This window comes from Chiloscyllium punctatum, chromosome 15 (genome assembly GCF_047496795.1).
Source record: "Chiloscyllium punctatum isolate Juve2018m chromosome 15, sChiPun1.3, whole genome shotgun sequence".
Classification (NCBI taxonomy): domain Eukaryota; kingdom Metazoa; phylum Chordata; class Chondrichthyes; order Orectolobiformes; family Hemiscylliidae; genus Chiloscyllium; species Chiloscyllium punctatum.
This window is the reverse complement of record NC_092753.1, coordinates 21,067,684-21,094,547: the sequence shown is the minus strand read 5'-3', so window position 1 is coordinate 21,094,547 and position 26,864 is coordinate 21,067,684. Positions and strand designations below refer to the sequence as shown.

The 26,864-nt window shown below is 43.4% G+C and overlaps 1 long non-coding RNA gene across 1 annotated transcript; it reads left to right on the top strand.

Annotated features, from left to right (window-relative positions):
- Nucleotides 1-178: 178 nt before the first annotated feature.
- LOC140486112 (uncharacterized) lies at nucleotides 179-5,775 on the top strand. Its single transcript, XR_011962524.1, has 2 exons — nucleotides 179-722; nucleotides 5,611-5,775. It is a non-coding gene; the product is annotated as an uncharacterized lncRNA (long non-coding RNA).
- The last annotated feature ends 21,089 nt before the right edge of the window (nucleotides 5,776-26,864 follow it).

Here is a 26,864-nt window from a genome sequence, read left to right as displayed (position 1 = left end):
GATCAGCCAACCCGGTTCCCTGATCCCATTTCATTCCTGTAATCCCAAGGACTTTATCTAACGCCTCAGAAGTATGGGAAGTGATTTTTGGGTCCCTTGCTGATATATTTGTATCATCGATAGCCACGAATGAAGTGCCAGTAGATTGGAGGGTGGCTAATGTGGTGTAATTATTTAAGAAAGGTAGTAAGCAAAAGCCAGGGAACTGATGTCAGTGGTGGGTAAGTTGTTGGAGGGGATTGTGAGGGATAGGATCTATGTGCATTTGGAAAGCCAAGGACTTATTAGGGATAGTCAACATGGTTTTGTGCATGAGAAATGGTATCTCACCAACTTAATTGAGTTTTTGATGAAGTGACAAAGACGATTGAAGAAGGCAGGGGAGTGCAGTTGTGGTAAGTGGTGCCTCACAGGATGATTTGCTGCTGATATCTCTCATTTCCTTTGTCATTGATTTTTCTGTCTCTCTACTGCTTGATGCCAGGTTGCGTTTCAGGAAGAGCCAGAGGCACGTCACAGCCTGTGTGGAGGCAGCAAGCAGTCAGGGCGAGGTGGTCATCTCAGCTTCGACCCAAGAGTGGTCCATCAAGAAGCACCTATACAGCACCCGGGACGTCACTGCAGCCGAGACTGTGGGCCGTGTGCTAGCTCAACGCTGCCTTGAGGCCGGGATTGGCTACCTCCAATTCCGGGCTATCCCTTGGGAATACCGGGCAGAGTCGGTAAGTCCCGAGAACTTTAAGAGAATGAGGGTCCTGATTAGTTTAGGAGGAAAGATGGGTGACTCACTTAAACAGGATTGTGGCTGATTGCATCCGGCCTCAACTCCACAGTCCTGCCCACTGTCTTGAAACCATTACTGACTAAAAAATTGTCTACCACCTCAAATTTATTCAGTGACTATCACACTCTGGAGAAGCAAATCCCCTTATGAGAACATAGAACATAGAAAAATACAGCGCAGTACAGGCCCTTCGGCCCTCGATGTTGCGCCGACCGAAGCCTACCTAACCTACACTAGCCCAATAACCTCCATATGCTTGTCCAATGCCCGCTTAAATGACCATAAAGAGGGAGAGTCCACCACTGCAACTGGCAGGGCATTCCATGAATTCACAACCCGCTGAGTAAAAAATCTACCCCTAACATCTGTCCTATACCTACCACCCCTTAATTTAAAGCTGTGTCCCCTAGTAACAGCTGACTCCATACGCGGAAAAAGGTTCTCACTGTCAACCCTATCTAAACCCCTAATCATCTTGTACACCTCTATCAAATCTCCCCTAAACCTTCTTTTCTCCAATGAGAAAAGTCCCAAGTGCCTCTGCCTTTCCTCATATGATCTTCCTACCATGCCAGGCAACATCCTGGTAAACCTTCTCTGCACTCGTTCCAATGCCTCCACATCCTTCCTATAGTATGGCGACCAAAACTGCACACAATACTCCAGATGAGGCCACACCAGAGTCTTATACAACTGCAACATGACCTCAGGACTCCGGAACTCAATTCCTCTACCAATAAAGCCCAGTACACCATATGCCTTCATCACAGCACTATTTACCTGGGTGGCAACTTTCAAAGATCTGTGTACATGGACACCAAGATCCCTCTGTTCATCCACACTACCAAGTAGTCTAACATTAGCCCAGTAATCCATCTTCTTGTTACTCCTACCAAAGTGAATGACTTCACACTTAGCTACATTGAATTCCATTTGCCACCTTACTGCCCAGGTCTGCAACTTATCTATATCGCGCTGTAACCTGCCACATCCTTCTTCGCTGTCCCCAACTCCACAGACTTTTGTGTCATCCGCAAACTTGCTCACCCAGCCTTCAAGCCCCTCCTCCAGGTCATTTATAAAAATGACAAACAGCAATGGTCCCAAAACAGATCCTTCTGGAACACCACTAGTAACTGCGCTCCAAGATGAACTATACCATCAGCTACTACCCTCTGTCTCCTTCCAGCCAGCCAATTCCTAATCCAAGCCTCTAATGCACCCTTAATGCCATATCTCCGTAGTTTTTGCATTAGCCTGCCATGGGATACTTTATCGAACGCCTTGCTAAAATCCATATACACCACATCTACTGCTTTACCCTCGTCCACTTCCTTGGTCACCTTCTCAAAGAATTCAATAAGGTTTGTGAGGCACGTCCTGCCCTTCACAAAACCATGCTGACTATCCTTGATCACATTATTCCTATCCAGATGTTCATTAAATCCTATCCCTTACAATTCTCTCTAAGACTTTGCACACAACAGAAGTGAGACTCTCTGGCCTATAGTTACTCGGGCTATCCCTGCTCCCCTTCTTGAACAAGGGGACCACATTTGCTATCCTCCAGTCTTCTGGCACTATTCCCGTAGACAATGACGATATAAAAATCAAGGCCAATGGATCCGCTATCTCCTCCCTAGCTTCCCAGAGGATCCTAGGATAAATGTCATCAGGCCCAGGGGACTTATCTATTTTCATCCTTTCCAGTATTCCCCAGACCTCTTCCCTACGTACCTCAAGGCCATCCATTCTAATCACTTGTGACTCAATATTCACATCGGCAACAATGTCCTGTTCCTGAGTGAATACTGACGAAAAGTTTTGATTCAGTGTCTCACCAATCTCCTCCACCTCCACACACACAACTTCCCACTACTATCCTTGACTGGACCGATACCTACCCTAGTCATCCTTTTATTCCTGACATACCTGTAGAAAGCCTTTGGGTTTTCCCTAATCCTACCAACTAAGGACTTTTCATTACCCCTTCTCGCTGCTCTTAGCTCTGTCTTTAGATCCTTCCTGGCTACCTTATAACTCTCAATCGCCCCAACTGAACCTTCACGCCTCATCTTTACATAGGCCGCCCTCTTCCCTTTCGCAAGGGATTCCAATTCCTTATTAAACCACGGCTCCCTCATAAGACCCTTTACTCCCTGCCTGACTGGTACATACTTATCAAGGACACCCATTAGCTGTTCCTTGAACAATCTCCACATATCATTTGTGTTCTTCCCTTGAAGCCTATTTTTCCAATCCACGCATCCTAAGTCATGCCTCACCGCATCATAATTTCCCTGCCCCCAGCTATAACTGTTGGCCTGCAGTGCACACTTATCCCTCTCCATCACGAGAGTAAAAGTCACCGAGTTGTGGTCACTGCCCCCGAAGTGCTCACCTACCTCCAAGTCTAACACCTGGCCTGGTTCATTACCGAGAACCAAATCCAGTATAGCCTCACCTCTTGTTGGCCTGTCTACATATTGTGTCAGGAAACCCTCCTGCACACATTGGACAAACACCGACCCATCTAACGAACTCGAGCTATAGCTTTCCCAGTCAATATCTGGGAAGTTAAAGACCCCCATAACAACCACCCTGCTACTTTCACTCTTCTCCTGAATCATCCTAGCAATACTTTCCTCTACTTCTCTCGGACTATTAGGAGGCCTGTAGAAAACTCAGAACAGGGTGACCTCACCTTTCCTATTTCTAACCTCCGCCCACACTACCTCAGATGGCAAGTCTTCCTCCATCACCTTTTCTACTGCTGTAATATTATCCTTGACAAGCAATGCCACACCTCCCCCTCTTTTACCCCCATCTCTGACCCTACTAAAACATTTAAACCCTGGAACCTGCAACAGCCATTCCTGTCCCTGTTCTACCCACGTCTCTGTAATGGCCACAACATCGAAGTCCCAGGTACCAACCCTCGTCATGTCTGTTATTAAACGTGCCACATGTTAAGCTTAAAACGATGACCTCTCATATGAACGAGGACCGTAAGGAAGCCACTCAGCTCCTCCAGCTTACTCTGCCGTTCAATAAGCTCATGGCCGATCTGATTTTAACTTTTACTCAATGTTGCAGTACATCCACCCAAATCTTTCAGCCTCTTAACCTACATTGCCCCACAAGGGGAAACATCTTCTCTGCGTCTACTTTGTTAATCTCCTTTCGCAACTTACAAACTTCAATTAGATCTTGTGGGTGAATTACCACAAGCTACCTTTAATTTGGCTACTTACTAAGGAATCTCCAAGACAATCCAGTCTTAAAACAGAGGAACCTCTATTATCTGAATGAGTTGGGCGAGCACCTTTTCGTTCGGATCGCAGTGCTCTACCAGACAGTTTGTTTAAATCAATAATTTTGATTAGTCTGCTATTTGAACAAACTAATCTTTGCATTCTGCAAATTGCAGGTTAAACTGAGAAGGACTTAAACCCTTAACATCACATAAATATATGAAATCCCTGCATTAAGCAAGGTCCTGAACAGCTTCTACAATCACAAGAGCATTTATCAAGTTTCTGTGAACTCAGTGTCACAGTAGGAAATCAGAAGCACTGCCTTGCGCATGTTTACTTTCTCGGCAATTTATTTCAAGAACTGCCCAGTAAAGTGACGGAAATAAAGCACACGTTTGAAAAGGACTGTGTAACTAATCCTTACGTGAAACCAAAAACTCCACTCATTGTTGCTTGAGGTGATTGTGTTTCTTTGATTTTGCCAGTGTTTTCACATGTTCTTCAGTACAGGCAATCCAAATTCACCTACCTCTTTGATGTAATATTTTTATTAGACCTTGAGACCTTGTTCGGATAATCCAAAATACGGATAATTGAGGTTAGTCTGTACTTAATCTTTATTGCACGTGGCAGCCAAAATAAGGACCTCCGGTCAGCGAGTTAGGCCTCACAACCCAGCTTGGGTATTACCTGATTCATGGTGGAATTTAGCTACGATTACGACCTACAATGTCTGTCTTTGGATGTCCAGGGTATCATCCTTGTACAGTGCCGTTCTTCAGAGTTCTGCTGCTGAGGAATCCTGAATCTGAAATCTTCTAGAATTTTCTGCCTTGTGATGTGACATGATTGATGCTCCTTTAGATTTGTTCATCCACAATATTGATTCTGGAGTATTCAAGTCTTTGGATTGCCTTCTTATTGGGAGTAGCTTTTCTGTTCCTTGTTACACTTGATGCCAACTTTCTATTCAAAACATTGCATGTTGTGCCAGTAACCCCTTCACTTCAGTACATCCCACATGCAGGGAATATTAATTACCTATTGGTCACAAGACAGCTGGTTGTCAAACAATTAACTTTGCTAACCCTGGAAACGGGTTATTTATGTTGCTTTGACTCCTTTTTCTCCCAGGTATAGTTAATTGGAATGTTGCCTTTAATTCCTTCATAACAACTTCTCCTTGTCCCTTACATCTCAGGAAACAGTTCAAGTCTGCAGTATCGCAATCTTCTAAACTGAGTTTTAACCTGGGATAAAAATGGGAGTTTGTCAGTCCAAATAGCAATCACAAAACCCTGGAATAATGAAAGAAAGTTTGTGGGGGAGGAGGAAACAATCAGAATTTTTTTAGGCTCATCGATTGAGGTAGGAATCACAATCCCATAGGGATAGTTGTCTGGGAGAGGTATTACAGAAGAAGAGGGTAGACTTGACAGTAGGAGAAGAATCACTGCCTCAGGATTGGGCAGAGAAGGGACAGCTACCCTGTGGGGTAGAGAGAGGGAGGGCAGCAAGGGGCTATCAGCGAACAAACTCATCTCATCTCCATCTCTCTGTGCTCTGTAGGTCCAACGATTCCGCTCTGCGCTAAAAGACAGTGGGCTGATCCTCAGCGAACCACGGAGAGTGTACCAGTCGATGCATGGGAATTTGGGACCGAAGGTGAGATGGGGCAAAGGCATCGCAACAAGTTCCTTTCGATTCCTAAATAAAGCAAAAGATTCTGTCTGACTTCAGAACTCATTCTTTTCACGGGTTGTCATAAGGGATGCGGGGTGAGGGTGCAGGCTTCACACACAGCAAGATGATCCCAGATTGCTCCATCTCCCTCCCATCAGCCAAGGTTTATTCTGAGCTCACTGATCTTATCTGCTGGGGGACTGACTGGTATCCTTCCTATTCCTGTGTAACAGGATTGAGGAACGGAATGATCTCCTGTTCCTGTGTTACAAGACAAGGGGAGTACTCAGTGAATGATAGGACACTAGGAAACGCAGAGGAACAGGGGTCTTGCCCACAGATCCCTGAAGGTGAAGAGACAGATTAGTAGATAGCTAAACATCCATGACTATTTCCATTTAGAAGGACAAGGGCAGCAGATACATGGAACCCCAACCCCTCAAGTTCCACTCCAAGACACTCGCCATCCTTACTTGGAAATATATTGCCATTCCTACACTGTCGCTGGGTCAAAATCATGGATTTCCCTCCCTGAGGGGTCTACCTATATCTCATGGACTACAGCAATTCAGGAAGGCAGCTCATCACCAACTTCTCAAGAGCCACTGGGCACTGGTGATAAATGCTGGCCAGCTAGTGATGCTCATATCCCACAAGTGACTAAAAAAAATTCCATTCCACTGAGACTGTTCCAGAAAATGAGAGATTTCACCAATCGCCTCTTAATCCTGGGGATGCAAAAATCATCACAAATTTGGGATTTTAATCCCTGCAGCACCTTGGCAGTGATTTTCTTTCTGGACACCATTATGTTCCTGTTAGAGTAAAGCTGGTAAATGCCGGTACAGTGGATGAAGACATAAAGTCGCAGAGACATACAGCACAGACTTCGGTCCAACTCGTCTATGCCAACCAGATACCCTAAATTAATCTAGTCCCATTCACCAGCACTTGGCCCATATCCCTCTAAACCCTTCTTATTCATATACCCATCCAGAGGCCTTTTAAGTGTTGTAATTGTACTAGTCTCCAACAATTTCTCAGGCATGTCATTCCATACATGCACCACCCTCTGCGTGAAAAAACTGCCCCTTTTAAATCTTTCCCCTCTCATACTAAACCTGTGCCCTCAAGCTTTTGACTCGCCCAACCCGAGGAAATTACCTTGTGTATTTACCCTATTCATGCCCCTCATGATTTTATAAACCTCTGTAAGGTCACCCCTCAGCCTCCAGGGAAAATAGCCCCAGTGTATTCCACCTCGTTATAGCTCAAATCTTCCAATCCTGGCAACATCCTTGTAAAACTTTCCTAAACCCTTACAAATTTCACAACATCCTTCTCATAGCAGGGAGGCCAGAATTGCGCACAGTATTTTAATAATGGCCTAACAAATGTCCTGTACAGCTGCAACATGACCTCCCAAAGTCTATACTCAATGCACTATGCAATAACGGCATGTATACCAAATGCTGCCTTCATTGAGGCTCTGTTTGAACAAGTATAAGGAGGCATATGTTAGGTATAGACAACTGGGATCAAGTGAATCCTTTGAAGAGTATTTCAAGAGAGATAGATAGGTCCATTATTAAGAGGGAAATCAGGGGACAAAAGGAGATGAGATAGCCATGGCAGATAAGGTTAACAATAATCCAGAGATTCAACACATATGTTAAGAGCAGCTAAGGAAAAAATAAGGCACCTTAAAGATGGATGAGGTTATCTTTGTGTGGAACCACAGATGATGGCAGGCATACTAAATTTTGTGCCAGTTTTTACTGTGGAGAAACATGAAGGCGAGAGAACTGAGAATAAATATTGATGTTTTGAAAACAATCCACATTACAGAAGAGGAGGTGCTGGAGATCTTAAAAACACATAAAGGTGGATAAATCTCTGGGACCTGATCAACTGTATCCCAGGACGTTGTGGATAGACAGAGAAGAAATTGTGGGCCCCCTACCATAGATATCTATGGGGCACTAGAGGACTGCAGGTCGATTAATGTGCCTTTATTTAAAGAAAGGTTCTAAGGAGAAGCCAGGGAACTATAGACCAGTGAATCTGTCATCGGTGCCACGTAGAGTTATAGAGTCATGGAGATGTACAGCACAGAAACAGACCCTTCGGTCCAACTCATCCATGCTGACCAGATATCCTAAACTAATCTAGTTCTATTTGCCAGCACTTGGCCCAGATCCATCTAAATGCCTCCTATTCCTGTGCTCATCCTGTGCCTTTTAATGTTGTAATTGTACCAGCTTCCACCACTTCCTCTGGCAGCATATTCCATACATGCACCACCCTCTATGTGGAAAAGTTGCCTCTTAGGTCCCTTTTAAATATCTCCCCTCTCACCCTCAACCTATGCCCTCTAATTCTGGAGCTCCCCCATCTCAGGGAAAAGACCTTGTCTATTTGTCCTATCCATGCCCCTGCATGATTTTATAAACCTCTATAAGGTCACCCCTCAGCCTCAGATACTCCAATGAAAATTGCCCCACCCATTCAGCCTTTCCCTTTTGCTCAAACTCTCTAACCCTAGCAAAATCCTTGTAAGTCTTTTCAGAACCCTTTCAAGTTTCACAACATCCATCTTATAGCAGGAAGAGCAAAATTGCACACCGTATCCCAAAAGTGGCCTAACCAAGGTCCTGTACAGCCGCAACATGATCTCCCAACTCCTTTACTCAATGCTCTGACCAAACACCACCTTCACTATCCTATCTACCTGCGACTCCACTTTCAAAGAACTATGAACCTTCACTCCAAGGTCTGTTTGTTTAGCAGCACTCCCCAGGACCTTAGTGTTAAGTATACAAGTCCTGCCCTGATTTGCCTTTCCTAAATGCTGCACCTCACATTTATCTAAATTAAACTCCATCTGCCACTCCTAAGCCCATTGGCCCATCTGGTCAAGATCCTGTTGTAATCTGAGGTAACCTTCTTCGCTGTCCACTACACCTCCAATTCTGTGGTCATCTGCAAACTGACTAACGACACTTCACATCCATATTATTTATATAAATGACACAAAGCAATGAACCCAGCACCGATCCTTGTGGCACACTGCTGGTCACAGGCCCCCAATCTGAAGGCAATCATGCGTCAGCACACTATCTTCTACCTTCGAGCCAGTTGTTGAAGAGATTATAAAATATCATATTTATAAATATAAAATTATAAAATACATTGCATTTGGAGAGGTAAAGACAGATTAAGGATAGTCAGTATGGTTTTGTGATTGGGAAATTGTGTCCCATCAATTTGATTGAGGTTTTTGAGGACGTAATTAAAAAGATTAATAAAGGTAGAGCATTAGATGTTGTTGACATAGACTTTAGTAAAACCTTTGATATGGTTCTACATGGTAGACTAATTAGTATAGTTAGATCACATGGGATACAATTGGATACAAAATTAGCTTGACAATAGAAAACAGAGGAAGATTGTAGAGTTGTTTTTAGACTGGAGGCCGGTAACCAGTGGTGTTCAGCAAGTTTCGGTGCTGGGTCCACTGCTGTTCATCAAAACGATTTGGATCAGAGGTTGTTGACTTGCTTGTTGGAAAGTTTGTTTGCAGACTTTTCAACACCGTATTAGGTAACATAATCAGTCCATCTCCCGTGAAGCGTTGGTGTTCTGTCCTGGTTGTTATTTATGTCTCCCGGTTTGCTGAGGTGGGTGGTTTCATATCTGGTTTTGTTTCTTAGTTGTTGGTGTATGGGGTATAATTCTACATGTTTGTTCATGGAGTTCTAGGTTGGGTGCCAGGCCTCCAGGGATTCCCATGCAATGTCTTTAGCTTGTCCGTGGATAGGTACGTGTGTCCCAGTCAAATTGGTCTCCTTCTTTGTCCATGTGTATGGACACAAGTGATAGTTGATCATATATCTTGGTGGCTAGTTGGTGTTCATGTATCCTGATGGCTAGTTTTTTTCCAGTGTGCCTTTTGTGGCAATCTTTCCATGGTATTTTGTATATAATGTTGATTCTGTTAGTTGCAGGTATGGGATCCTTTATGCTCATCAGTAGCTGTTGTAGCGTAATTGCTGATTTGTGGGCTACCATAATACCTAGGGGTCAGAGTAGTCTGGTGTTTGTTTCAGAAATGTCCTTGACGTATGGCAAAGAAATGCACAGAAATTCCTGAAGGTCTGGCACTCAACCTGGCATTCCATTAACAAACATTTCGAGTCAGATCCCATATTCCAACCACTAAGAAACATTACCAGAAATGTTACCACCTACCTCAGCAAACACACAAATATCAAGTGGGAAGAACACAGAAAATGGGTGGCACAGTGGTTAGCACTGCTGCCTCACAGAGCCAGCAGACCTGGGTTCGAATCCCGTCTCAGGTGACTCTCTGTGTGGAGTTTGCACATTCTCCCCGTGTCTGCGTGGGTTTCCTCCGGATGCTCCAGTTTCCTCCCGCAATCCAAAAATGTGCAGGTTAGGTGAATTGGCCATGCTAAATTGCCCGTAGTGTTAGGTGAAGGGGTAAATGTAGGGGAATGGGTCTGGGTGGGTTGCGCTTCGGTGGGTCGGTGTGGACTTGTTGGGCCAAATAGCTTGTTTCCACCCTCTAGGTAATGTAATGTTATGACATAGCTCTGGAGTAGTGAGGACTTAAACTTGGGTTTTCTGCCTTTGAGGTAGGACACTCACACTGCACCACAAGTGGCCCCTCATTGACTCTACTCCAGAAGCTAGGAGGTATAAGATTTATATTCCTTTACAGGGAGTGTAAATGTTACTGACTAGGCCCATAGGGTAGTTATGAGTCAGCTACATTGCAGTGGGTCTTTAGTGACTTGTAGGCCAGGCTAGATAAGGATGACTATGAAATAAACCTGATGAAGGAGCAGCGCTCCGAAAGCTAGTGCTTCCAGTTAAACCTGTTGGACTATAACCTGGTGTTGTGTGATTTTTAATTTTATACACCCCAGTCCAACACTGGCATTTCCAAATCATTACTAAATAAACATTAGTGAACCAGACGTGTTTGATTTCTATGACAATCAGCATTATTTACATGGTTGATTTTGGACTTGCTTTTTATTCCAGATTTTTACTGAATTTATATTATGCCATCTACCATGGTGGGATTTGAACCCATGTCCCCAAAGCATTAATGTAGGATTCGCGAGTATTGATGTGGTGAGAATATCAATATACCATCATTTCCTCACATCTCCATATTGAACAATACTGCCTGCACTGCTGTTGTGAAACAACTAGCTCAAGAATAGAAATGCTGGATTCTGGGACATTACTTTTAATCTGTGATTCAATATCTTATTATAAGGCTTTTTATTTTAATTTTTAGTATGTAGATTTCTTATTTTTGATAGAATCCTTCAGATATTTGTGTGTGAGTAAGTATTTGCCTCTTAAATCCACAAACTCTTTCCCACATCTACAAGGTGTAAGTCAACGCAGTGATGGAATACTTCACTTACGTCAGATGAATCCTCCTCCAACAAGAATCAGAAAGCTGGATGTCATACCAGGCAAAAAGCTGCAGCTTCAAACTTAAAGCAGCAGAAAGCAAGTTTATAAGACAAATCAGCACAAATTTGTTCAAGAAATGAAATATCAGGCTCTCATTAGTGTTAGGAGCTCTGTTGTATTTGAAGAGACGTGGGACAGAAATACACTATGGTCAGTGTGATATTCACACAAAGGGAAATACACATGAGACTGTGTGTGTGTGTGTTTTGTGCAAGTGCCCAGCAAAGGGAAATGCAGGCAACAATGGTGTGTGATGGTTCAAAGTGTTAACAATTCGGAGACATTCCCAAGCATAAACCACAGGAACAAACGCACATGACTACAGCTAACAACAAATGCATTCATCAGTCTCTATATTCTTCAGCATGTTTAGTGCTTTCATAATCTCATGTTTAGAGTGATTTGGATACACACACCCTCCCACAGACACTCATAACCCGCCCCCCACCCCCACCCACCACATGCACACATACACATATAAGTTTGTGGGGTGAAGTTGTACTTGCAGAATTACATTTTACTTTTCTCAAACACTGCGTGAATCCATGTAAGATTCTGTAAATATGTTTTTTAGATTAGAATCAGTTTGACCATTGTGGCACAGACAGCCTCACAGGGAGTTTACACCTTCAAGACCTTATCTGGGCCGACATGACACCAGTTGTTAAAGTGCACTTGAGAATGTAACTTTTTAAAAAAGGTTTTGCAATTTACATATGAAATAAGTGAAACTAACATGGTCATTCTAACAGATGACAGACTTAACAAACGTCTGGGTCTTTTTCAATATATAATTTCAGTTACATCACACTGTAAACTTTTGCTATAAACTGTGTCTTACAACCTTATTCTCCACAACCTAGTGCTTCTAAATAAACCTGTTGGACTATAACCTAGTGTTGTGTGATTTTTAACTCCTATTTAGAGGTCACAGAAGTGATTTTATTTAATGCTCAAATCTGTAACAAGTACATAGACTTTAATTTCCATTATATATTCTCCTGTTGATACCAGAAACGCAGAATGTTTGTGACTTGTTGATGAACCAATCACCAATGTAGAACAGTAGCATTCTCACTATCAGTTTGTGCATTTTCACTTGTGTAATGACCCCACTAGTCTGAGCGGAGAATTCTCTGAGACACAGATAGTGGGTACTTGGCTCGATCAGATGGTGGGACCTGCTCCAGTTGAATAAGTCCTGTATTATTTATCTTTGCCATAAATGGATTCAAGGTATCGTCATTGCACTGATACTGAGTGGGAATCTGGGATACTTTACACCCAAACCCAGGAACACTGAGCATAAATGTCTGTGTCCGTCGGCAGGCCAGACTGAGCCGGGATAATAGTCTAGTGATAACTCAACTGAGGCATCATCTCCGGCTGCACCCCCTGTTGCACCATCATTCTCCCTAGTATTCAGGACTGAATATCGATTTGTTATGAACCAGACCAAACCCCCTCAAAATATATCAAAGACATAGCCTCGACCCGAATTACTACCTTATTTGAAGGCAAGTATAATGTACTGCATTCCAGATGTGATTCAATTGGTCCACATAGGGCTTTAAGCAAAACATGTTTATTGTTATAATACAGTTAAATAAAATGATACAAAAGAAGAATTGGCATAACTCTATTGTAAAACCTGATAAAATAATATGTTTAATTACTAATCATCGACTATTCCAATATAGCAGCATCTCATAAACACACCCTAGGCGAGGGCAAATTCAATGCAACAGATTTTTCTCATGGAATATCTCCCTTCCAGACCAGGAGAAAGGAACACCAGAACAATCGAGCAGCAGGGACAGACCTTGGGCTTTTTGCTGTAGCGTAGAGGGAGCTGTATCTACACCAGCTTCACTAGGCAACTCTAAATGCCAACTGAACAAGTCTGCACAGGAACAGGCCCTTCGGCCTACCAACACATTTTGCCCTTCCATACTAAAACTGTCTTCATTTAAGGATCAGTATCCTACAATTCCCTTCTTATTCATGTCTTCATCCAGGTGCTTCTTGAATGCTGCTAATGTGTCTGTTTCCACCACCTCCTCTGGCAGTGTGTTCCGGGCACTCACTACCCTTTGTGTGAACAATTTGCCTCGCATATCTGTTTTAAATTCCTCCCTCATCCCATACCTTGAACCTGTGTCCGCTAGAAATTGACTCCTTCACCCTGTGAAAAAGCCTCATACTTTGCACTCTATTCATGCCATTCACAATCTTATAAACTTCAGTCAGGTTGCCTCTCAACCTCCTGCATTCTAGTCTATCCAACCTTTCTTCATAGTTAAAATGCCACATACCAAGCAATATCCTGTAAAACTTTTCTGTACTCTTTCCAAAGCATCCACATCCTTCTGGTAGTATGGTGCCCAGAACTGTACGCAAAACTTCCAATGCAACCTAACTAAAGTTCTATAAAGCTGCAGCATAACTTTCCTGTCCTTATATTCAGTGCCCCTTCCAATGAAGGCAAGCATGCCATAGGCCTTTATTACTATCTTATCCAGCTGCATTGTCATCTTTAGTGATCTATGGACCTGCACACGGAAATCCGTCTGCATATCAATACTCCTAAGGGTTCTGCCATTCACTATATAAATTCATCTTAAAGTCACAGTACCATCACAAGTTGTAAATGAGATGTGCTTGGAGATCTCCTCCTCTACTTGCCTTGTCTTGGTTGACAGGCTGAAGTTGTGTTCTTGTGAATAGAGGACACTGAAGTGTAAATAATTATTCAGGTCTGGCTGCAGTCTATAGGAAAGACCTATTCTGTTATCAGAGAGGTTGATAATCAGGGACAATAATGTACAAAATTAGAGGACAGGCACAGATGATTCTTTACGAATTAGAATTAGAATCCTGACAGTATGGAAACAGGCCCTTTGTCCCAATAAGTCTACCACTGACCCTCTGAATAGTATCCCACTCAAACCCATTCCCCATCACTCTAATGCACCTAACCTACACTTCACTGAACACTACGGGCAATTTAGCATGGCCAATTCACCTGGTCTGCATATCTTCGGGTTGTGGGCAGAAACCCACACAGACACAGGGAGGACATGCAAACTCCACACAGACAGTCACCTGAGCCTAGGATTGAATCTGGGTCCCTGGTGCTGTGAGGAAGCAGTGCGAGCCATTGAGCCACCATGCTACCAGGGTGTGTTATACTCAGAGGGCAGTGGGTGTTAGGAACACTATTTGAAAGTGTGGTAATTCTTATCACAGTTATATAAAACCTCAGATACACACCTGAGAGATCACAACCTACAGACCAAGAGCTGGAAAGTTAGACAGGGGCTCCACCCCTTTTCCAATCTGGACTGATGCTTTGGGCCAAATGGCTTCCTTCTGTGCTGTAAATGTTCTCTATTTCTGTATTCTTCTCCTCGCTGGAGAGCCTGAGCCCTAGATTTGTAGCTGGGCACCTGCCGTTCAACCATGTCCTACTTAATGTGTCACCAGATACTGGGTCAGTTCCCAGGACTGAAACTGGAGTCTTGGTCCAGACCATATCCTGTAGATCTTTTTGTACATTATCCTTACATACCTGATCATTCCTTGATATCTGTAACATGGCTCAGTCATGCAGATGGATTTACATTTCATATCAATGTTAGTTTTGGTTCACCAGTGACACTTCTTTCTGAAACAGAGGACTGTGTATTATAAATCCTGTTAGGTTCCAACAAATACATGGCAAGGGAGAAGATTTAGAACAAAGAACAAAAGAGAAGGAAAGCACAGGACCAGGCTTTTCAGCCCTCCAAGCCTGCGCCAATCATCATGCCCTAACTAAGCTAACAAACAAACCTTCTACCCTTATTCTGTCTATATCCCTCTATTCCCTCCCTATTCATGTGACTATCCAGATGCTTTTTAAATGTTGCCAATGCCCCTACTTCCACCACCTCTTCTGGCTCCTACCACTCTCGGCATGAAAGGCTTCCCTCGCACATCTTCCTTAAACATTTCCCCCTCTCACCTTGAAACTTCGACCCGAGGAAAAGCCTCTACTTATGCCTCTCATAATTTTGTAGACCTTGATCAGATCTCTTCTTCGCCACCGTCCTTCCAGTGCAAACAATCCTAGTCTTTTTAACCTTTTGTCATAGCCAATGCCCTTGAGACCAGGCAACATCCTGTGAACCTTCTCTGCACTCCTTCCAAAGCTTCCACATCCTTCTGGTAGAGTGACTGTAAAAAATGCACACAATACTCCAAATCTGGAATATATAAAACAAGGGTTTTATATTGCTGCAACATGATTTGCCAGTTCTTGTACTTGACGCCTTCTTAATTTAACCTTTACCTCTTCACGATACACCATCACTATGGAACTTTGTGTGCTTTTCCTCCCAACCTAAAAGTGAATAATGTCTAAGATTGTTCTGTTGAATCATCTTGTGAAAAATCAAAACTGCATTATATACGTAAGCTTTACCCATCCTCAATTCAAATCCCCACAAGCTTCTACACAAATCTGTTTAATCTTTCTTGTCAAATGTTTTAAACAAGTCAGACAACATCTTGTCAACTGGCAATATTTAATTAACACACGAACATAATGAGCATGGATAGCACAGTGGCTCAGTAGCGAGCACTGCTGCCTCACAGCACCAGGAACCTGGGTTCGATTCTTGCTTCCGGTGACTATCTGCATGGACTTTGCACATGCTCCCCATGTCTAAGTAGGTTTCCTCCCACAGTCCAAAGATGTGCAGGCTGGGTGGATTGGCCATGTTAAATTGTCCACGGTGACCAGGGATGCATCGGCTTGGTGGATTAGCCATGGAAAATGTGGCATTACAGGGATGGGTGGGATTCTGTTCAGAAGGTTGGTGTGGAATCCATAGGCCGAATGGCCTGCTTCCATGCTGTAGGGTTTCTATGAAATTGTAATAAATTACATATTGAGTATATCAACAATTAATTTTAAAAGTTAAAGTTGCTGGATAACTGTGATTTAAACAACACAATTAATTGTGAAGAAAATAACACAATGAGTGAGAAAAAACCGATGGCTCAGTTATTCTGATGGCATCAGAAATCATTCATTATATTACAAATTACATCCTGTTCAGAAACATTTCTAGGTGCATGTCACTGCACAATACCACAGGAGTACAGCAAACATGAGATCTATTCACTGGTCCCTGCTTCCTCAGGTTTGCATCCTCAGGTCGATCTGTTTCAAAATTAAGTCTGCTAAGTACAAGATGTTAATTTTCACAATGATGCCAGTCTGGTTCCCTTGCTAATGCAAGAACCATAGGCAGAGGAATCATAAAGTCATTCAACAAGGGAACAGACCCTTCAGCCCAACTAGTTCATGCTAACCATGTTTCTAAACTAAACTGGTCCCACATTCCATATGCTTGGCCCATATCCCTCTAAACATTCATTATTCATGTACTTACCCAAATGTCTTTTACATGTTGTAACTGTCCCGCATGTACCACTTCCTCTGGAAGTTCATTCCACAAATGAAACACTCTAAAAAAAGACATGAGAGGCAACTTTTTTAAAAAAACTCTTTCTCCTCTCAGCTTAAAAGCGTGCCTCTCATGTCTTTGAAATTCCCACCCTAGGGAAAAGGCACCCAATCTATACCGCTCATGATTTTATAGACCTCTTTGTAAGGTCACCCCTCAATCCAGTCGAAAAAGTCGCAGCCTATCCATATAACTCAAACCCTCCATTCCAGCGACAACCTGGTGCATCTTTTCTGTATCGTCCCAAGTTTAATAATATTCTTCCTATTACAAGGGAACCAGAAATGGACACAGTACTCCAGAAGATGCCTCACCAACATCCTGTATAACCTTAACATGACATCCCAACTCCTATACTCAAAGGAGCAATGAAGGCAAGCGTGCTAAACAGGGTGCTTAACCACCTTGTCTCTATGGGACACAAACTTCAAAACGTTATGTGCTTGAATCCCTAGGTCTCTCTGTTCTACAAGATTACCTAAGACCCTACTTTTAATTGTGTAATTCCTGACCATGTTTGTTTTACCAAAATGCATTTATCCAAATTAAACTGTCTGCCAGTCCACAGTGCATTGACCCATTTGATTAAGATTTCTTTGTAGCCTTGGATAACCTTTCTCAGTGTCCACTGTCACGTGCAAACGTACTAATCATGCCTTCTATATTCTCATCACAATCATTTATTTAAATGACAAACAAAAGTGGACCCAGTACCGATTCCTGTGAAACACTGCTGGTAACTGGCCTCCAGTCCGAAAAAACAACTCTCCACTATCACCCTCGGTCTCCTGTTGTTAAGCCAATTTTGTATCCGTTTGACAAATTCACCCTGAATCCCATATGATCCAACTTTACTAATTAGTCTACCATGCGGATCCTTGTCAAAAGCTTTATTAAAGTCAAAGTAAACAATGTCTACCACACTGTCTCTCATTAATCTTCTTGATTATTTTCTGAAAAATCTCAATCAAGTTTATGAGACATGATTTCCCTTGCATAAAACCAAGTCATTAAACAGTGCCAATGCTCCTTCATACCAAGGAGCAGCACGCCCATTCGGCACATGCCCCATTTCTTCTTTCGGTCTGCTGATCCATCCTGGCTACATAAATCTCAGAAACCTGCCAACAAGGCTGCTCTCTCTCGATCTCTGAGTAACTCCGGGTATTTGCTGGTGGGCCCTTTCTGATGGTGGGTCCACCTACAGATCCTGTCTCCAATCCGGTTCCCTTCCTGGAAGGAACATCAAGCATGAGCATGAACCCCGGAATATCGAGTGCAACTATCAGCATGCTACTGCAGCCAGACTCAGCATCATCCTGGCTCCTTCCCAGAAATAACCAGCAGGATTTCAATCTGGAGTGCAGCTGCTTAAAGGGAAGGGGCAGGAAATAAGGCAACAACATTCACATGGTGAGAGCAGCTTATAAAGTGAAATGCTCATACTGTCACACACAACCTAGGTCTGGTTCCTGTTGCAACACTGAGCCTCTCTTTCTAGATGGACTGAACAGATTCTCCTGCAGTCTGAAACAGATTAAAATAATAAACTGAGTGAACAAGAGTAAAATACAGGAAAACTGGAGTTATTATGCTAATACTTCATAGCATTGACCATAACCTTGACTTAATCCAATTTTATTTATTACGTAAACTAACCCAAAACTTTTCAGATCTGTTGCATACTCCTCAGACCATTATCAGCTGACAGCTTGTGGGGACAGATTTGTCTGTGACAGTATATGATGCCAGGTTCAGAACTATTAGTGACCAGTATGTGCTGAAATTGGAGGCAAGATTATCAATACTAGAATCTGAGAGACTGACACCCCATCGTCTGGGGTTCAGAGAGAAAAATATCAGGAGTCAGAGTTTTTAAAAAAAGTGTTTATTGATGACAGTATTATGCATAATAATAATGATATACAGCATTTTTAAAACACCACTTCACAGATGACCCCAGTTTCTGTATTTTACAAGCCACGTTCCTCAGAACTGCAGACCCCAGTTTCATTCCTGAATCCGCCAGTACATTATTCATCGGGTTCAGATTCATCAGCGATTGGTTAGTTCCGAGGGCAGAGGTGAAGTCCTTGACACAGAAAACTGAGAGCCTGACAGCTTTCAGCCTGGGAATCAGAGCGAGAAGTAACAGGAATCAGAGGAAACCCCTGGTGTTTGTCAAAAAAGTGATTGCAGGAACTATTAAAAATGCACAGTGCTTAATATTAACGCTACTGATGACACAAATAATGTGCAGTTGTAATAATAACCTTATTACTGACACTAAAACTGTAATGTTTATTAAAAACACCTACCGATTCCACTTATGATTAATGTAGTCATTTCGAACAACAATTATTATAAACATTTTCAGAAAGTCTGATATTCAAGTGTCTGTATTTTACAATCCTGATTCTTCATAACTACAAACAATTGCTTCAATCCTGAATCTCCCAGTTTATTCTTACCTAGGTTCAAATCCATTGGTGACTCACTTTAACAGTGAGCAGAGGTGTGATCCTCAACATAAGGATCTTTGATAGCACTATGATCAAGGGTAAGCAATGGCCTAGTGGCCATTTGACTATTGACTATTAATCCCAGAAACCCAGAATAATGTTCTGGGCACCTGGGTTTGAATACTACATCAACACATGGGGAATTTGAATTCAATTTTTTTTTAAAATGATGACCATGAAACCATTGTCAATTGTTGGAAAAACCCATCTGGTTCAGTAATGTCCTTCAGGGAAGGAAATTCACCATCCTTGTCTGGTCTGGCCTACATGTGACTCCAGACCCACAGCCATGTGGTTGACTCTCAACTGCCCCCTGAAATGTCACAGACTGATGCTTTCAGAGTGCAGTTGAGAGTCTAGCAATCCACTTAGTTGTATCAATCACTAGAAAGTCACAACAAAGAAATGAAACTGGATGGACCACCTAGCATCAACCTTGGAACAGGAAAAGAAATGGCAAAAACACAAGCAGTCCTGTTGACGACGCAAAGTCCTCCTTACCAACATCTGGGGGCTAGTGCCAAAATTGGAAGAGCTGTCTCAAAGCTTAACATAGTCATTCTTACAGAATCATACATTACAGATAATACCCCAGACACCACCAGCAGGACAGACCCAGCAGCAGTGGCGACACAGGAGGATACAATCGGGAGGAGTTGCCCTGGCAGTCCTTGACATCGACTCCAAACCCCATGATGTCTCTTGGCTTCAGGCTAAACATGGGCAAGCAAACCTCTTACTGGTTACCACGTCCCGCCCTCCTTCGGCAGATAAACCAGTACTGCTCCATGATGAACAACAAATGGAGGAAGCACTGAGGGTGGCAAGGATGCAAAATGTACTCTGGGTGGGGGATTTCAATGTCCACCACCAAGAGGGGCTTGGCAGCAGCATTACCGATCAAACTGGTTGGGTCCTAAAGGATATGACTGCTAGATTGGGTCTGCAGCAGGTGGTGAAAGAACCAACAAGAGGGAAAAAAATCCTTACTAATCTGCCAGCTGCAGAAGCATCTGTCCATGACAGTATAGGTACAAGTGCCCACTGTCCTTGTGGAGACTAAATCCCGCCTTCACATTGAGAATAACTTCGATCGTGTTTCTTGGCACGATCACCATGCTAAATGGGACAAACTTCGAACCAATTCAGCAGCTCAAGACTGGGCATCCACGAGGTGCTATGGGCCATCAACAGCAGCAGAATTGTACACCAGCTCAATCTATAACCTCATGGCCTGGTATATCCTCCACTCAACTATTACCATCAAGCCAGGGGATCAACCATGGTTCAACAGAGAGTGCAGGAGGGCATGACAGCAGCAGCATCAGCCATACCTAAAAATGACATGTCGACCTAGTGAAAATACCAACAGGACTACTTGTGTGCCAAACGGCATAAACAGCAAGTGTTAGAGCTAAGTGATCCCACGACCAACGAATTAGATCTAAGCTCTGCAGTTCTTCCACATCCAGTTGTGAATGGTGGTGAACAATTAAACAACTCACTGGAGGAGGAGGCTCAACAAATATGCCCATCCTCAATGATGGAGGAGCCTAGCACATCAGGGCAAAAGATAAGGCTGATGATTCGCAACAACCTTCCAGTGGTCCCCAGCATCACAGATACCAGTCTCCAGCGAATTTGATTCACTCCATGTGATATCAAGAAACAGGTGGACGCACTGGATACTGCAAAGGCAATGGGCCCTGATAACATTCCAGCAACAGTGCTGAGGACCTGTGCTCCAGAACTTGCCACTCCCTTAGCCAAGCTCTTCCAGTACAGTTACAACACTGGCATCTACCCTACAATGTGGAAAATTGCTTAGGTCTGTCTGTACACAAAACGCAGGACAAATCCAACACGGCCAATTACTGCCCAGTCAGTCTACTCTCCATCATCAGTAAAGTGATGGAAGGGGTCATCAACAGTGCTATCAAGCAGCATCTGCTCAGTGATTCCCAGTTTGGGTTCCACCAGGGTCACTCAGCTCCTAATCTCATTACATCCTTGGTTCGAACATGGAAAAAAGAGCTGAATTCCAGAGAGAATGTGAGAGTGACAGCCCTTGACATCAAGGCCACATTTGACCGAGTATGACATCAAGGAGCCCTGGCAAAACTGTAATCAATGGGTATCGGGGGCAACACTCCAGTGGTTAGAGTCATACTTGGCACAAAGGAAGAAGGTTGTGGTTGTGGAGGGTCAGTCATCTCAGCTCCAGGGCATCTCTGCAGGAGTGCCTCGGGGTAATGTCCTAGGTCCAACAATCTTCAGCTGCTTCATGAATGACATTCCCTCTGTCAGAAGGTCAGAAGTGGGGATGTTCACCAATGATTGAACAGTGTTCAGCACCATTTGTGACTTCTCAGATACCGAAGCAGTCCGTGCTCAAATGCAACAAGATCTGGACAATTTCCAGGCTTGAGCAAACAAGTGGCAAGTAGCATTCGCGCCACACAAATGCCAGACAATGACCATCACCCCTCGACATTCAACGGTATTAGCATCACTGAATCGCCACCTTGGGTTACCATTGACCAGAAACTCAATTGGACTCACCACATAAACACAGTGGCTACAAAAGCATGTCAGAGACTAGAGGTAATGTGGCGGGTGACTCACCTCCTGACACCCCAAAGTCTGACCATCATCTACAAGACACAAGTCAGGAGTGTGATGAAATATTCCCCACTTGCCTGGATGGATGCAGCTCCAACAACACTCAAGAAGTTTAACACCACCCATGACAAAGCAACCCACTTCATTGTCACCGCATTACAAACATTTGATCCCTCCACGACTGATGCTCAGTAGCAGCAATGTGTACTATCTACAAGGTGCACTGCAGAAATTCATCAAAGATCCTTAGCATTTTCCAAACCTATGACAACTTCCACCTAAAAGGACAAGGGCAGCAGATACTTGGGAACACCACCACAAGTTCCCCTCCAAGCCACTCACCACCTGGATTTGGAAATATACTGCAGTTGCTTTACAGTTGTTACATCAAAATCCTGGAATACCCTCCCTACTGGCATTGTGGGTTAACCCACTGCAAATGGACTGCAGCGGTTCAAGAAGGCAGCTCACCACCACCTTCTCAAGGGCAAATAGGGATGGGCTATCAATGCTGGCCAGCATCGATGCCCAAGTCCAACAAATGAATAAAAAAAAGCTCTCTCCTTGAAAATCCTGGGGTGGAGTCCATCTGGTCCATGTGATTTTTCCACCATCAGACATTTAAGTTTTTCTAGCACTTTCTCCTTGGTGATAGCCATGATATTCAGCTCTGCTCCCCAACTCCCTTGAATCTTTGGGATGTTACTCGTGTCTTTAACCGACTCCCTTGTCAGATCCACACCTCCCCCAGCAGCACACACCCTTCCCACCAGCACCTTCCCCCGCCACCACAAGAAGTGCAAAACCTGCGCCCACACCTCCCACCTCACCTCCATCTTCGGCCCCAAAGGATCCTTCCACATCTAAAAGAAATTTACCTGTACTTCCATAAATGTCACATACTGTATCTGTTGCACCTGATGTGGTGTCCTCTACATCAGGGAGACAGGACAGCAACTTGCAGATCGCTTCAGAGGACACCTCTGGGATACCTGCACCAACCAACCCCACCGCCCCATGGCTGAACATTTTAACTCCCCCTCCCACTCCATCAAGGACATGCAGGTCCTGGGCTGCCTCCATCACCAAATCCTAATCTCCCATTGCCTGGAGGAAGAATGCCTTATCTTCTCCCTTGGGATCCTGCAACCACATGGAATTAATGTGGATTTCACCAGTTTCCACATTCCCCCTCCCCCCACTTTATCCCAGTCCCAAGCCTCCAACTTGGCACCGCCCTCTTGACCTGTCCATTGCCTTTCCCATCTGTCTGCTCCATTCCTCTCCGCGACCTATCACCTACTATCCACCTTCATCTACCTAGCACATTCTCAGCTACCTTTCCCCCAGCCCCAATGCCTCCCTGCCCATTTATCTCTCATCACCCCCAGCCCACAATCCTCATTCCTGATGAAGGACTTAAACCCGAAATGTCAATTCTCCTGTTCCTTGGATGCTGCCTGACCTGTGCTTTTACAGCTCCACACTCTCGACTTTGATCTCCAGCGTCTGCCGTCCTCACTTTCTCAGAGTCTTCCACCGTGAAGACTTATGCAAAGTACTAGTTCAATTCCTCCACCATTTCTTTGTTCCCCATTACTATTATTTCAGCATTACTTTCCAGTGGCCCAATATCCACTTGTGCCTCTTTTGCTCTTTAAATTTCTCTAAAGTAATTCTTGCAATCTTCTTTTTATATTAGCTCACTCTCATATATAATCTTCTCCCTCCTTCATTTTTAGTTGTCCTCTGTTGATCTATGTAAGCTTTCCAATTCCGTGGCTTCCCTCTGCCCTTCGCCACATTATATGCTTTTGTTTTGCTTTTATGCTGTCCCTAACTTCTCTTGTCAGCCATAGTTACCCCATCCTCCCTTTAGAATGCTTCTTTTTCCGAGGGATTAATTTTTGCTGTGTCTCCTGAATTACTCCAGAAACTCCTGCCATTTCTGTTCCAATGCTTCCTGCTAGGCTCCTCTCCAATTCTGGCCAGCTCCTCCCTCATGCCTCCGTAGTTACCTTTATTCAACCATAACACCATTACATCTGATTCCAGCTTCTCCCTCTCAAATAGCGGAGTAAATTTTATCATATTGTGATCACAACCTTCTAAGGATTTCTTCACCTGAAGCTTCCTTATCAAATCTGCCTCATTGCACAACACTAAATCGAGAATTGCCTGTTCCCTATTGGGATCCATCACAAACTGCTCCAAAAAGCCATCTCGTAGACATTCCACAAATTCCTTTTCTTGCAATCCATTACCATCCTGATTTTCCCAGTCCAACTGCATGTTGAAACTCCCCCATGATCATTGTAACCTTGCCTTTCTTACACGCCTTTTCTATCTCCTGGTGTATCTTGTGCCCCATATCCTGACTACTGTTTGGAGGCTTGTACATAATTCCCATTTTTTTTTTTACCTTTTGTGGTTCCTCAACTCTACCCACACAGATTCTCCATCATCTGACCTTCCACTGTTTCTTGCTATTGTAATGGTGTTGCCCCTTTAACAAGGTTATTGTACTCCTTTTTTTTGAGAGGGGTCATAAAGGCAGAGATGCCAATATGTCTGAATTGGCTATTTTAATAATGGCTAACAGATACTGCTGAAGTCAACAATCAGAGAAGGCCTTCAGGTTTTTTTAAAAACAGTTGTATAATGAAAGGGGAGTGGCCAATTCTCCCAGCTCAGTTTTTTTTGTTTGGTTTACTTTGAAGCTGCTAGTTAAAGAAAGCTGCTGGGGATAAAGATTTCCGGATTCAACAGAGCTTTCTTGGCGGACTGTCTCTCTCTCTCTCTCTGACATCTCTTCTGTAAGAACCTGTGTTTGATTTTACCTTTTTTGCCAAAGGGATGTTTATGGGGATGTTGCAAAGAATTGGAACAGCATTAAGTTGCAATAGAGACGCTTTGGTTTTCAGACAGATTAAGTTATTCTCTATTCTGTTCTCTTGCTCATGTTTCATTTGGTAGTCTGAAAATAAATTCTTTTTTTAAAACTATGTGGTTTGACCAGCTGTATCACTTCTGGAATATCCATCTTACACCTGCTTAAAACAAGCAAAGTTAGGGTCTAGGCTACTTTCCTGATATGTTTTGAGGGGCTTTGGTCTGGTCCATAACGCTATTGATTTAAATTCATTTCTCACTCATAAGGCAACCCCATCCCTTCTGCCGACCTGCCTCTCTTTTCATAGGATGTATATCCTTGGAATTTAAGCTCCCAGTCCTGATCCCCTTATAGTCATGTGTCTGTAGTGCCCACCATATCATACCTGCCAATTCTGATCTGCTCCACAATTTCATTTACCTTATTTCATATACTGCGTGCATTCAAATACAACAACTTCAGCCCTGTATTTTCCATGACTAGTCTCAATGTCATTCCTTTATCCGATGAGCTTGAGATTAGATTCTCAATTCTTTCCAAACACTCTGTCCTATTTTATCTTCTGGAGGCTTGAATAAACTCTCCAGAGTTCTCCTTTCATAGAATCATAAATCCATACAATGGGGAAAAAGGCCCTTCAGCCCAACAAGTCTCTCCCAATCCTCCAAAGAATAACCCACCCAGAAACATTCCCCTACCCTATTATCCTATGTTTACCCCTGACTAACGCACCTCACCTACAAATCCCTGAACAGTATGGGCAACTTAGCATGGCCAATTCACCTGACCTGCACATTTTTGGTAGGAAACCGGAGCACCTGGAGGAAACCCACGCAGACATGCGGAGAATGTGCAAACTCCACACAGATAGTCACCCGAGGCTGGAATCGATCCCGGATGCCTGGCACTGTGAGCCAGCACCAAGCCACCACACTCTTTCATTTTTTTCATACTTTTCCATGCAGTTGAATCCAACACCACAGATATTAACCTGCTGTTTTGTTTCCAATTAGCCATTATACTTCTTGGAGTTTAACCTCCCCCTCCTCCCGCCCCCCACTCACTTTCTAGTTTAATATCCTGTTGACCGTCCTATTTACCCTTTTCGTTAGGTGACTCCTGAAACGTCGACTCACCTGCTTCTCTAATGCTACTTAACCTGCTGTGCTTTTCCCAGCTCCCACTTTTTTGACTGTGACTTTCCAGCATTGGCAGTCCTCATGATCTCCAAGCTACTACATATTAAACATATGAAGAGTTCAACAGAGTGACATTCATTGTCAGTGATAGAAAAATTTATTCTACTGATTGCCTGACTTTTATTTTCAGTTCTTCTAATATCTGGGATAGCAAAACTGGTATCATCAGGGCGGAAGTTTGATTCATTTTGTTTCTCACTCCACATATTTAGATTGGAAGAATAGAGGCATAAACTATTTTTTAAATGGGAGAAAGTTTAAAAGTCTGAAGTGCAAAGGGACTTGAGAGTACTAGTTCAGGATTCACATTAGGTAAACTTGCCATTGAGTCAGTAGTTAGGAAGGCAAACACAATGTTTATAGAATCATCAAATCCCTACAGTGTGGAAACAGGCCATTCGGCCCAACAATTCCACACCAACTAAAGACTATCCCACCCAAACCCATTCCCCTATCCTAATTACTTTATGTTTCCCCTGACTAATGCACCTAACCTACACACCCCTAAACACTGTGGGCAATTTAGCATGGCCAACTTACCTAACCTGTGGGAGGAAACCCACGCAGACACGGGGAGAATGTGCAAACTCCACACAGACACTTGTCTAAAGCTGGAATCTATCCCACGTCCCTGGCGCTGTGAGGCAGCAGTGCTAACCACTGAGCCACCTTGCCATCTATGTTGCCATTTATTTCGGGGGGACCCTAATATAAAAGCAGGAATGCACTTCTGAGGTATTATAAGACTCTGGTCAGGCCACATTTAGAATATTGTGAGCAATTTTGGGCCCCACAGCTGGATGATCCCAGGAATACAAATTTTAACATATACGGAATGTTTGACGTCTCTGGATCTATACTCTATGATTTA